This window comes from Pelobates fuscus, chromosome 5 (genome assembly GCF_036172605.1).
Source record: "Pelobates fuscus isolate aPelFus1 chromosome 5, aPelFus1.pri, whole genome shotgun sequence".
NCBI lineage: Eukaryota > Metazoa > Chordata > Amphibia > Anura > Pelobatidae > Pelobates > Pelobates fuscus.
Window position 1 is genome coordinate 113,119,678 of NC_086321.1, and position 10,884 is coordinate 113,130,561.

The following is a 10,884-nucleotide window of genomic DNA, read 5'->3' on the forward strand; positions in this document are numbered from 1 at the left end:
ATAATTCCAAAGTACCAGCAGACCGAGGTACCTGTAGAAAAGTCCTGAGACCAAACAAACGGAGGAGACTCGTCCGCATCTCCATGTCGAACACTCCTGGAGGTTCAAATCGACTGACGTTTTAAAGGTTGGACCTCTACCGTTACGCTCCTGATAAGCTTAAGGGAGCTGAAGCTGAAGCCTAATTCCTGGCTGAAAGCCTAATTCCACAGAGGCGGTCGCTGCCATAGTAGTCATTGTCTGTGCTGTTAACCCAGATAAGGGTTCTCCTGTGCAGCAGTCCCAGGCAAAGCGACTTCAAGGAGTATAGAGGACAAGAGTCACTGGCAGGGAGATAGGGGCAGCACCCCATATAGTGACCGAGGCAAGTTGGGCAGCGCATGCAATGCACAAGCGTGAGTATGTGGCAGTAGGCTTGGCATGCAGACATTCTGGCACAGACAGCACAGGCCAGATCAATGGGGCACAGACAAAGCAGGCCAATCAATGGGGCACAGACAAAGCAGGCCAATCAATGGGGCACAGGCAGAGCAGGCCAATCAGTAAGGCACAGACAAAGCTGGCCAAGTCCTGGGGCACAGACAAGTCAGGACCTTCAGAGATGTACAGGTGAGGAACTGCGCATTCCATTCTCCGATAAAATGTACCTTTCGCTCTTCAGATAAGATGTACATAACACTTCTTCAGATTAATAGCACATAACACACTTCTGTGTAACTGTAATTAACACACTTCTGTGTAACTGTACGTAACCTTCTTCTGTGTAACTGTACATAACACTCTTCTGTGCATCCGTACATAACATCCTTCTGTGTAAACATACAATACGTTCTTCTGTGTAAACATACAATATGTTCTTCTGTGTAACCGTACATAACATTCTTCTGTGTAAATGTACATAACACTCTTCTGTGTAACTGTACATAACACTCTTCCGTGTAACTGTACATAACACTCTTCCATGTAACTGTACGTACAACTCTTCCGTGTAACTGTACGTACAACTCTTCCGTGTAACCAGAGGCGGCTTTAGACTTTATGAGGCCTTAGGCGAAACTCAAACATGAGGCCCCACTAACAAAAAAGTGTCGCATATACACATTGATGCACAGTTTACCTGTGTATGTGCCTGAGAGTGTGTCTGACAGAGAGTATCCTTGTGTGTGAGAATGTATGTATGCTCTGTGAGCATGTTTGCGTTTCTGTCTGAGACCGTATGTGTATGGGGTAGCTGCTTGAAGTGTGTTGTGTGTATGGGGGGATGATGGTGAGAGGGAATGGCGGGTGATGGTGTGAGGGGGGTGATGGTGAGAGGGAAAGGGGGGTGATGGTGAGAGGGAAAGGGGGGTGATGGTGAGAGGGAAAGGGGGGTGATGTGAGAAGGAAGGGGGTGATGTGAGAAGGAGGGGGGGTGTGAGAAGGAGGGGGTTGATGTGAGAAGGAGGGGGGGTTGATGTGAGAAGGAGGGGGGGTTGATGTGAGAATGAGGGGGGGTTGATGTTAGAATGGGGGGCTTGATGTGAGAATGAGGGGGGCTAGTTGTGAGAATGGGGGGGTTGATGTGAGAATGAGGGGGGGTGATGTGAGAAGGGGGGGTGATGTGAGAAGGAGGGGGTTGATGTGAGGGGGGGTTGATGTGAGAATGAGGGGGGTTGATGTGAGAATGGGTAGGTTGATGTGAGAATGAGGGGGGTGATGTAAGAGTGAGGGGAGGTGATGTGAGAGTGAGGCGAGTGATGTGAGAAGGAGGGGGTGATGTGAGAAGGAGGGGGGTGATGTGAGAAGGAGGGGGGTTGATGGTGAGGGGGTGAGGCTGAGGGGGTGGGGGTGAGGCTGAGGGGGGTGGGGGGTGATGCTGAGGATGGTGAGGGGGTGATGCTGCGGGTGGTTGGGGTGGGGGGTGATGCTGAGGGTGGTGAGGGTGGTGATGCTGAGGGTGGTGAGGGAGGGTGATACTGGGGTGATGAGGGGGGTGATGCTGAGGGTGGTGGGGTGATGAGGGTGGTGGGGGGTGGTGAGGCTGAGGGTGCTGAGGCTGAGGGTGGTGGGGGTGCTGAGGCTGAGGGTGGTGGGGGGTGCTGAGGCTGGTGGGGTGGTGAGGCTTAGGGTATTGAGGGGGTGAGGCTGAGGGTGGTGGGGAGTGGTGAGGCTGAGGGTGGTGCTGAGGCTGAGGGTGGTGCTGTGGCTGAGGGTGGTGGGGTGCTGAGGGTGGTGGGGAGGGTGGTGAGGCTGAAGGTGGTATGGAGGCTGAAGGGTGGTGAGGCTGAGGGTGGTGGGGAGGGTGATGAGGCTGAGGGTGGTAGGGAGGGTGGTAAGGCTGAGGGTGGTGGGGAGGGTGGTGAGGCTGAGGGTGGTGAGGCTGAGGGTGGTAGGGAGGCTGAGGGTGGTGTGGAGAATGAGGGTGGTGAGGCTGATGGAGGTGGGGAGGGTGGTGAGGCTGAGGGTGGTATGGAGGCTGAGGGTGGTGGGGAGGGTGGTGAGGCTGAGGGTGTTGGGAGGGTGGTATGGAGGCTGAGGGAGGCTGAGGGTGCTGGGGAGGGTGGTGAGGCTGAGGGTGGTGAGGCTGAGGATGGTGGGGAGGGTGGTGAGGCGGGTGGGGAGGCTGAGGGTGGTGAGGCTGAGCCTACCTTTACTCCCTGGTGCTCCATTGGACTCCCTGGTGGTCCGGTGGCCACTGCTCCCGGTCTGCAGCTCCGCAGAGCTGCAGACCATGTAATCTCGCGAGACCATCAGAGCGTTGCAGTGACCCGTATCCCGCGGCAACGCTCTGATTGGCTGGTTTTCGCGAGACACATGGTCTGCAGTTCTGCTCACTGCGGAGCTGCAGACCGATGTCTGTGGTGGCTGGCCGGGCAGCCAGGAGGGGCCTCGCACCCGGCGGCATACTGGGCAAGCCGCCGGGCCCCCTCCTGGTGTCAGGTCCTCGGTCACTGACCGAGGACCTGACACAGTCTGCCCACAGGCGGTTTAGGCGGCCGCGAGGCCCAAGCCAGCGCGAGGCCTTAGGCGGCCGCCTAAACCACCTAATTAGAGAGCCACCTCTGCGTGTAACTGTACATACATTCTTCTGTGTATTTCTACATAACACTCTTCTGTGTAACAGTACATAACATTCTTCTGTGTAACTGTACATAACATTCTTATATGTAACTGTACATAGTATATTACTGTGTAACTGTACATAGCCTTCTACTGTGTAACTGTACATAGCCTTCTTCTATGTAACTGTACATAGCCTTCTTCTGTGTAATTGTACAAAGCATTCTCCTGTGTAACTGTACATAGCCTTCTCATGTGTAACTGTACATAGCCTTCTACTGTGTAACTGTAGATAGCATTCTTCTGTGTGATTGTACCAAGCATTCCATTGTGTAACTGTAGATAACGCACTTCGGTTAAATAGTGCCTGACATTCCGTAAATAGTGAACTTGCATAATGAGTACACCTGTAGTCAGGGAACTCACCAACTGAGTTACCTCACAAGAGGTGCTCCATTGGTCAATATGATAAAACAGAGCGCTGCAAGCAATCATCTGAACAAACAAAAAGGGGGGGGGGGATGAGTATAAGTGGTAACACTGCCAGTTGTGCCTGTAACCCTTGAGGGGTTGTGCACAGCTCTATATAGCATGCCTGTGATCTATATCATCCACTATGGTCCCCAGTAGCCTAACCTGCCAGCACATGGGGCACAAAGGACAGCCTGAGGGTGCAATGCGCCCAAGTCATAGCTGAGTCCCAGTCAAAGCTACAGCACATGTGCCTGCCATCGACGGAACTAATGCGGTAAGTCTGGTAACTGGCCGGCCCCGCCCCCAACCGACCAAGCAGAGGATCTCGCTCGGCGGACTGAGCCGGCGGGCGGGATCCAACACGTGGGACCACCGGAGTTTTACTCTGGGGTGCCGGCGGTCGGCAATGGAAAGCGGTCGGAGGACCGCTTTCCAGCGGCCGCAAAATGGACTAAAGTGAAGGGGGCAAAGCCACCCAGAAAAGGTAGAGGGAGGAAGGGAACCCCCCAAACCCAAGAAAAAAAACGATCCCAAGACAGGGGTGCCCAAAACAGGAAAATGCAGAAAAATCAGAAGAGAAAATACATCCCTACAGCAAAATATCCACAACCACCCATATATAACAGGAGGCAGTGGTACTCTGACCTGTACTGTCTGCGGAGCAGCAAAGAAAGAGGAAATAGATAGTTGGGAGAAGCCTTTTATAGATTCCTGATTTTTTTGTCTCTGGTGTTTTTATCTCTATGTTAATGTGCTGCTGTGGAGTTCTAGTAAAGAGAGACTTAAGCAAATATGAAGCCTCCTGTCATGTTATAAAATTATACAATAAGAAAATGTAACACTATGTAATTGATAGACAAAATTATGTTGCCAGATTCAAGATTTTTTGCTATAAAAAAAAAAAAGAAAATGTGGATTTTCCTGATATGCTTGGGGTAGTATGATGCTGGGAAACAAAATGTATTATTTCCGTGAATAAAAAAGAAAAAAAAAATACCAAACAAAACATGTATTGGGCCATTAACTAATAAAAGTGTTATTTCCGTAAATAAAAAAATAAATGTAAAAAAAAACAAAAACGCAAAACCTCCCTCCCCCCCCCCTCCCCCTCCCCCCCAAACAAAAAACATGTATTGGGCCATATTGAGTGGTGGTGGTCATGACAGATTTAAAAAAGCAAAACAAAAATGGAGTGGTATTTCCCAGACCTCAAGAGTAAGCAAGGTAGCCTAGATAACGGTCCTTTGTTCCTGATATGATAATGGAGGGAAGTACAAGCCGGCACTTTTGAATGGCCCCAATCAGGGGCGGACTGACCACTCGGGCAGATCGGTCATGGACCGAGGGCCCGAGTGAGTCAGGGGCCCGGCTGCACACAAGATTCTGAAGTGGAGATCAGAGATCTCCATAGTCAAAAGGAAGGTTGCAGGGGCCCATGATGACTTAGAGGGCCCCTGCAACAATCCTCCTTGCAAATAAATCCCCCGTTAATTGTGAGACCTGGCAGCATACCTGCTCTCTCTGCCAGGTCTCATCTCTATGCCTGCGATCAGTACAGAGTGCTCCGTGTGAGGATGGGAGGGGGCAGGAAGTGACATCATACCCTGCTCTCCTCTCACACGGAGCACTCACAGCATGGAAGGAACATGGTGAGAACTGGAGCCGGTGTTCTATCAAAAAGACATACCCCGTGAAAAAGACATACCCCTCGTCACTTCCGGTGACGCGGCCGCACCGGAAGTGACGTTTGGAGGGGGTGTGCGCCGCCAACGACTGGGTAGGTGATTTTACATCAAGAAGGGGACATTAAGCCCACAGTGCGCACGCGCCTCATAGTACTCCCGTCGGAGGGTCATCGCGCGTGCGCACTGCTGGGCAGAGAGCGCTTCACACACCGCGCGTGCGCAGTTGAGGGGTAGGTAATTTTTAAGGCCATTTCGCCTGTGAAATCTCCATACCCCTATACTGCGCGTGCGCGGACCCAATAGACCGCGCGTGCGCAATGTGGGGTAGGGAAATTTCACAGGAGAAATGGCCATAAAATTTACCTACCCCTCAACTGCGCACGCGCGGACTCACATCATCAGCTCCAAACTTATCTGGACACAGGTCAGACTTTCCCTGCTCCCAACACCCTCAGCCATCCGAGGGGAGGGTACAGTATATTGGGGGGGGGGGTGTCTGCGCAGTATATTGGGGGGGGTGTTTGCGCAGTATATTGGGGGGGGTCTGCGCAGTATATTGGGGGGGTGTCTGCGCAGTATATTGGGGGGGGTCTGCGCAGTATATTGGGGGGGGGTCTGCGCAGTATATTGGGGGGGGTGTCTGCGCAGTATATTGGGGGGGTGTCTGCGCAGTATATTGGGGGGGACTGCGCAGTATATTGGGGGGGGTGTCTGCGCAGTATATTGGGGGGGGTGTTTGCGCAGTATATTGGGGGGGTCTGCGCAGTATATTGGGGGGGTGTTTGCGCAGTATATTGGGGGGGGTCTGCGCAGTATATTGGGGGGGTGTCTGCGCAGTATATTGGGGGGGTGTTTGCGCAGTATATTGGGGGGGGTGTCTGCGCAGTATATTGGGGGGGTGTTTGCGCAGTATATTGGGGGGGGTCTGCGCAGTATATTGGGGGGGTGTCTGCGCAGTATATTGGGGGGTGTCTGCGCAGTATATTGGGGGGGGTGTCTGCGCAGTATATTGGGGGGGTGTCTGCGCAGTATATTGGGGGGGTGTCTGCGCAGTATATTGGGGGGGGTCTGCGCAGTATATTGGGGGGGTGTCTGCGCAGTATATTGGGGGGGTCTGCGCAGTATATTGGGGGGGTCTGCGCAGTATATTGGGGGGTCTGCGCAGTATAATGGGGGGCTGCGCAATATAATGTGGGGGCTGCGCAATATGATGGGTGGACTTAGCTGTATAATGGGGGGCTGCGCAGTATGATGGGGGGCTGCGCAGTATGATGGGGGGCTGCGCAGTATGATGGGGGGCTGCGCAGTATCATGGGGGGCTGCGCTGTATAATGAGGGGGATGCGCAGTATGATAGGAGGCTGCGCAGTATAATGAGGGGGCTGCGCAGTATGATGGGGGGGCTGCGCTGTATAATGGGGGGCTGCGCTGTATAATGGGGGGCTGCGCAGTATGATGGGGGGTCTTCACTGTATAATGGGGGGTCTGCACTGTATAATGGGGGGTCTGTGCAGTATCGGGGGGGACTGTGCAGTATCGGGGGGGACTGGGCAGTATTGGGGGGGTCTGCGCAGTATATTGGGGGGTCTGCGCAGTATATTGGGGGGTCTGCACAGTATATTGGGGAGGCTGCACAGTATATTGGGGCGGCTGCACAGTATATTGGGGCGGCTGCGCAGTATATTGGGGTGGCCTGTGTGTTAGATGTGGGGGGCAGTGTGTTAGATGGAGGGGCTGTTCGTTACATGTGGGGGGGTAGTGTATTATATTTGTGGGCTGTGCGTTAGATGTGTACAACCCTAGTTTCACAGAAAAATATTTATTTCCTAGGTATCATATGCCATGGCATGCTTTTTGCTACGAAACCGCAGCCATCTAGTCACTCGCCAGAGAAGGATGAGAAACTGCACCCCAGCGAGAGGGACTGCCCCACATCAGCAAACAAATCCGTCGGTCACCGAATTCAGTAATCTCCGTCTCTTTGTCCATTCTGTATGTATGGTACTCCCAATTCTTATATTTAATCCGGTGTGTCTCCCACAATCTTTGTGTCTGTCAGCTGTATGTATGTGGCACGCAAGTCTGCGTGCACTGTGTCTGTTATGCCAGTCACTCTAACCTGTTTATTTCTTTTTGTGTGTGTCACAGCTCTGACAAGCATGTTCTCCTATGGGACACGAAGTACATGAAGAGGAATGAAGAAGCCCATGTTTGATGGTTGTCTCCAGGGTGGAGAATTTAATTTATAAGTAATGAAGTGGCATCTGACACGTGACAAGCTGCTCCTGTTTGCACAGCAACTTCAACATTGTGTACTGTGATCACGGCATAGTTCAGAGGTAGGTAACCTTGGGCAGTCCAGATGCTGTGAATTACATCTCCCATAATGCTGGCAAAGCATTATGGGAGGTGTAGTCCAAAACCTCTGGAATACCGAATGCGTATGAATGAAAAGTATGCTCTGTGTGAATGGTCAGTAACAAGTGTTGAAGCCTTGACGTGGCGTTACTGCTCACATGTGTATCCATGTGCCAATTCAACCAATGTGAGTCACTGTAATACTTATGAGGTAACCATAAATACCGTGACTAGGGAGAATTAAACGCCTGTATCACCTAAACATTGCTTATACTGTGACCGTATCACCTAAACACTGCTTATACTGTGACCGTATCTCCTAAACACTGCTTACACTGTGACCGTATCTCCTATACACTGCTTACACTGTGACCGTATCTCCTATACACTGCTCATACTGTGACCGTATCTCCTAAACACTGCTTATACTGTGACCGTATCTCCTAAACACTGCTCACACTGTGACCGTATCTCCTAAACACTGCTCATACTGTGACCGTATCTCCTATACACTGCGACCGTGCCACCTAAACACTGCTTACACTGTGAATGTTATTTTTTTCAAGTTAGTTTTAGTGTTTGCAGTTTCATTAAATTGTTAACCACTATCCTCAATCTTCTGTTCTGAGTTTTTTTAGATTTGTGGGAAGAACAAGGTGATCCTCTCAATTTTACACTCCTTTACTGATGGTTCCAGTGCCAGAGAAAAACCCACCACCATTAACCTAGACCTGCTGAAACAGGAGATACGGTCACAGTGTAAGCAGTGTATAGGAGATACGGTTACAGTGTAAGCAGTGTTTAGGCGATACAGGCATTTAATTCTCCCTAGTCACGGTATTTATGGTTACCTCATAAGTATTACAGTGACTCACATTGGTTGAATTGGCACATGGATACACATCAAGGCTTCAACACTTGTTACTGACCATTCACACAGAGCATACTTTTCATTCATACGCATTCGGTATTCCAGAGGTTTTGGACTACACCTCCCATAATGCTTTGCCAGCATTATGGGAGATGTAATTCACAGCATCTGGACTGCCCAAGGTTACCTACCTCTGAACTATGCCGTGATCACAGTACACAATGTTGAAGTTGCTGTGCACGTGTCAGATGCCACTTCATTACTTATAAATTAAATTCTCCACCCTGGAGACGACCATCAAACATGGGCTTCTTCATTCCTCTTCATGTACTTCGTGTCCCATAGGAGAACATGCTTGTCAGAGCTGTGACACACACAAAAAGAAATAAACAGGTTAGAGTGACTGGCATAACAGACACAGTGCACGCAGACTTGCGTGCCACATACATACAGCAGACAGACACAAAGATTGTGGGAGACACACCGGATTAAATATAAGAATTGGGAGTACCATACATACAGAATGGACAAAGAGACGGAGATTACTGAATTCGGTGACCGACGGATTTGGTTGCTGATGTGGGGCAGTCCCTCTCGCTGGGGTGCAGTTTCTCATCCTTCTCTGGCGAGTGACTAGATGGCTGCGGTTTCGTAGCAAAAAGCATGCCATGGCATATGATACCTAGGAAATAAATATTTTTCTGTGAAACTAGGGTTGTACACATCTAACGCACAGCCCACAAATATAATACACTACCCCCCCACATGTAACGAACAGCCCCTCCATCTAACACACTGCCCCCCACATCTAACACACAGGCCACCCCAATATACTGCGCAGCCGCCCCAATATACTGTGCAGCCGCCCCAATATACTGTGCAGCCTCCCCAATATACTGTGCAGACCCCCCAATATACTGCGCAGACCCCCCAATATACTGCGCAGACCCCCCCAATACTGCCCAGTCCCCCCCGATACTGCACAGTCCCCCCCGATACTGCACAGACCCCCCCATTATACAGTGCAGACCCCCCATTATACAGTGAAGACCCCCCATCATACTGCGCAGCCCCCCATTATACAGCGCAGCCCCCCATTATACAGCGCAGCCCCCCATCATACTGCGCAGCCCCCTCATTATACTGCGCAGCCCCCTATCATACTGCGCATCCCCCTCATTATACAGCGCAGCCCCCCATGATACTGCGCAGCCCCCATCATACTGCGCAGCCCCCCATCATACTGCGCAGCCCCCATCATACTGCGCAGCCCCCCATCATACTGCGCAGCCCCCCCATTATACAGCTAAGTCCACCCATCATATTGCGCAGCCCCCCATTATATTGCGCAGCCTCCCATTATACTGCGCAGACCCCCCCAATATACTGCGCAGACCCCCCAATATACTGCGCAGACCCCCTCCAATATACAGCGCAGACCCCCCCCAATATACTGCGCAGACCCCCCCAATATACTGCGCAGACCCCCCCCCAATATACTGCGCAGACCCCCCCAATATACTGCGCAGACCCCCCCAATATACTGCGCAGACACCCCCCCAATATACTGCGCAGACCCCCCCCAATATACTGCGCAGACACCCCCCCAATATACTGCGCAGACCCCCCCAATATACTGCGCAAACACCCCCCCCCCCAATATACTGCGCAGACACCCCCCCCAATATACTGTACCCTCCCCTCGGATGGCTGAGGGTGTTGGGAGCAGGGAAAGACTGACCTGTGTCCAGATAAGTTTGGAGCTGATGATGTGAGTCCGCGCGTGCGCAGTTGAGGGGTAGGTAAATTTTATGGCCATTTCTCCTGTGAAATTTCCCTACCCCACATTGCGCACGCGCGGTCTATTGGGTCCGCGCACGCGCAGTATAGGGGTATGGAGATTTCACAGGCGAAATGGCCATAAAAATTACCTACCCCTCAACTGCGCACGCGCAGTGTGTGAAGCGCTCTCTGCCCAGCAGTGCGCACGCGCGATGACCCTCCGACGGGAGTACTATGAGGCGCGTGCGCACTGTGGGATTAATGTCCCCTTCTTGATGTAAAATCACCTACCCAGTCGTTGTGCGCTTGCGCGGCGGCGCACACCCCCTCCGAACGTCACTTCCGGTGCGGCCGCGTCACCGGAAGTGACGGGGGGTATGTCTTTTTCACGGGGTATGTCTTTTTGATAGAACACCGGCCCAGCAGATCCCTCCCAGCCCCCAGGTGCTGCTTCAGAAAGCTGGGGGAAGAAACATCAAACTGGTGCAGGTAAGCAGGCTAGGGGAGAGAAAGGGAGAGGAATACATGGCATGAAGGGCTTAGATAGGGGACAGGCACAAAGGGTGATTTTGTAGAGGTTTTAAAAAACCCTCCCATTCACACACTGACACAGGTTTAAAATACATTTCTCATTGAAACACACTGACACAGGTTTAAAATACACCTCTCATTCACA

At 51.8% G+C, this 10,884-nt stretch overlaps 1 long non-coding RNA gene across 1 annotated transcript; it reads left to right on the plus strand.

Annotated features, from left to right (window-relative positions):
* The first annotated feature begins 7,139 nt into the window (after positions 1–7,139).
* On the plus strand, positions 7,140–8,291 carry LOC134612566 (uncharacterized). The gene is made up of 3 exons (XR_010090939.1): positions 7,140–7,189; positions 7,346–7,536; positions 8,206–8,291. It is a non-coding gene; the product is annotated as an uncharacterized LOC134612566 (long non-coding RNA).
* The last annotated feature ends 2,593 nt before the right edge of the window (positions 8,292–10,884 follow it).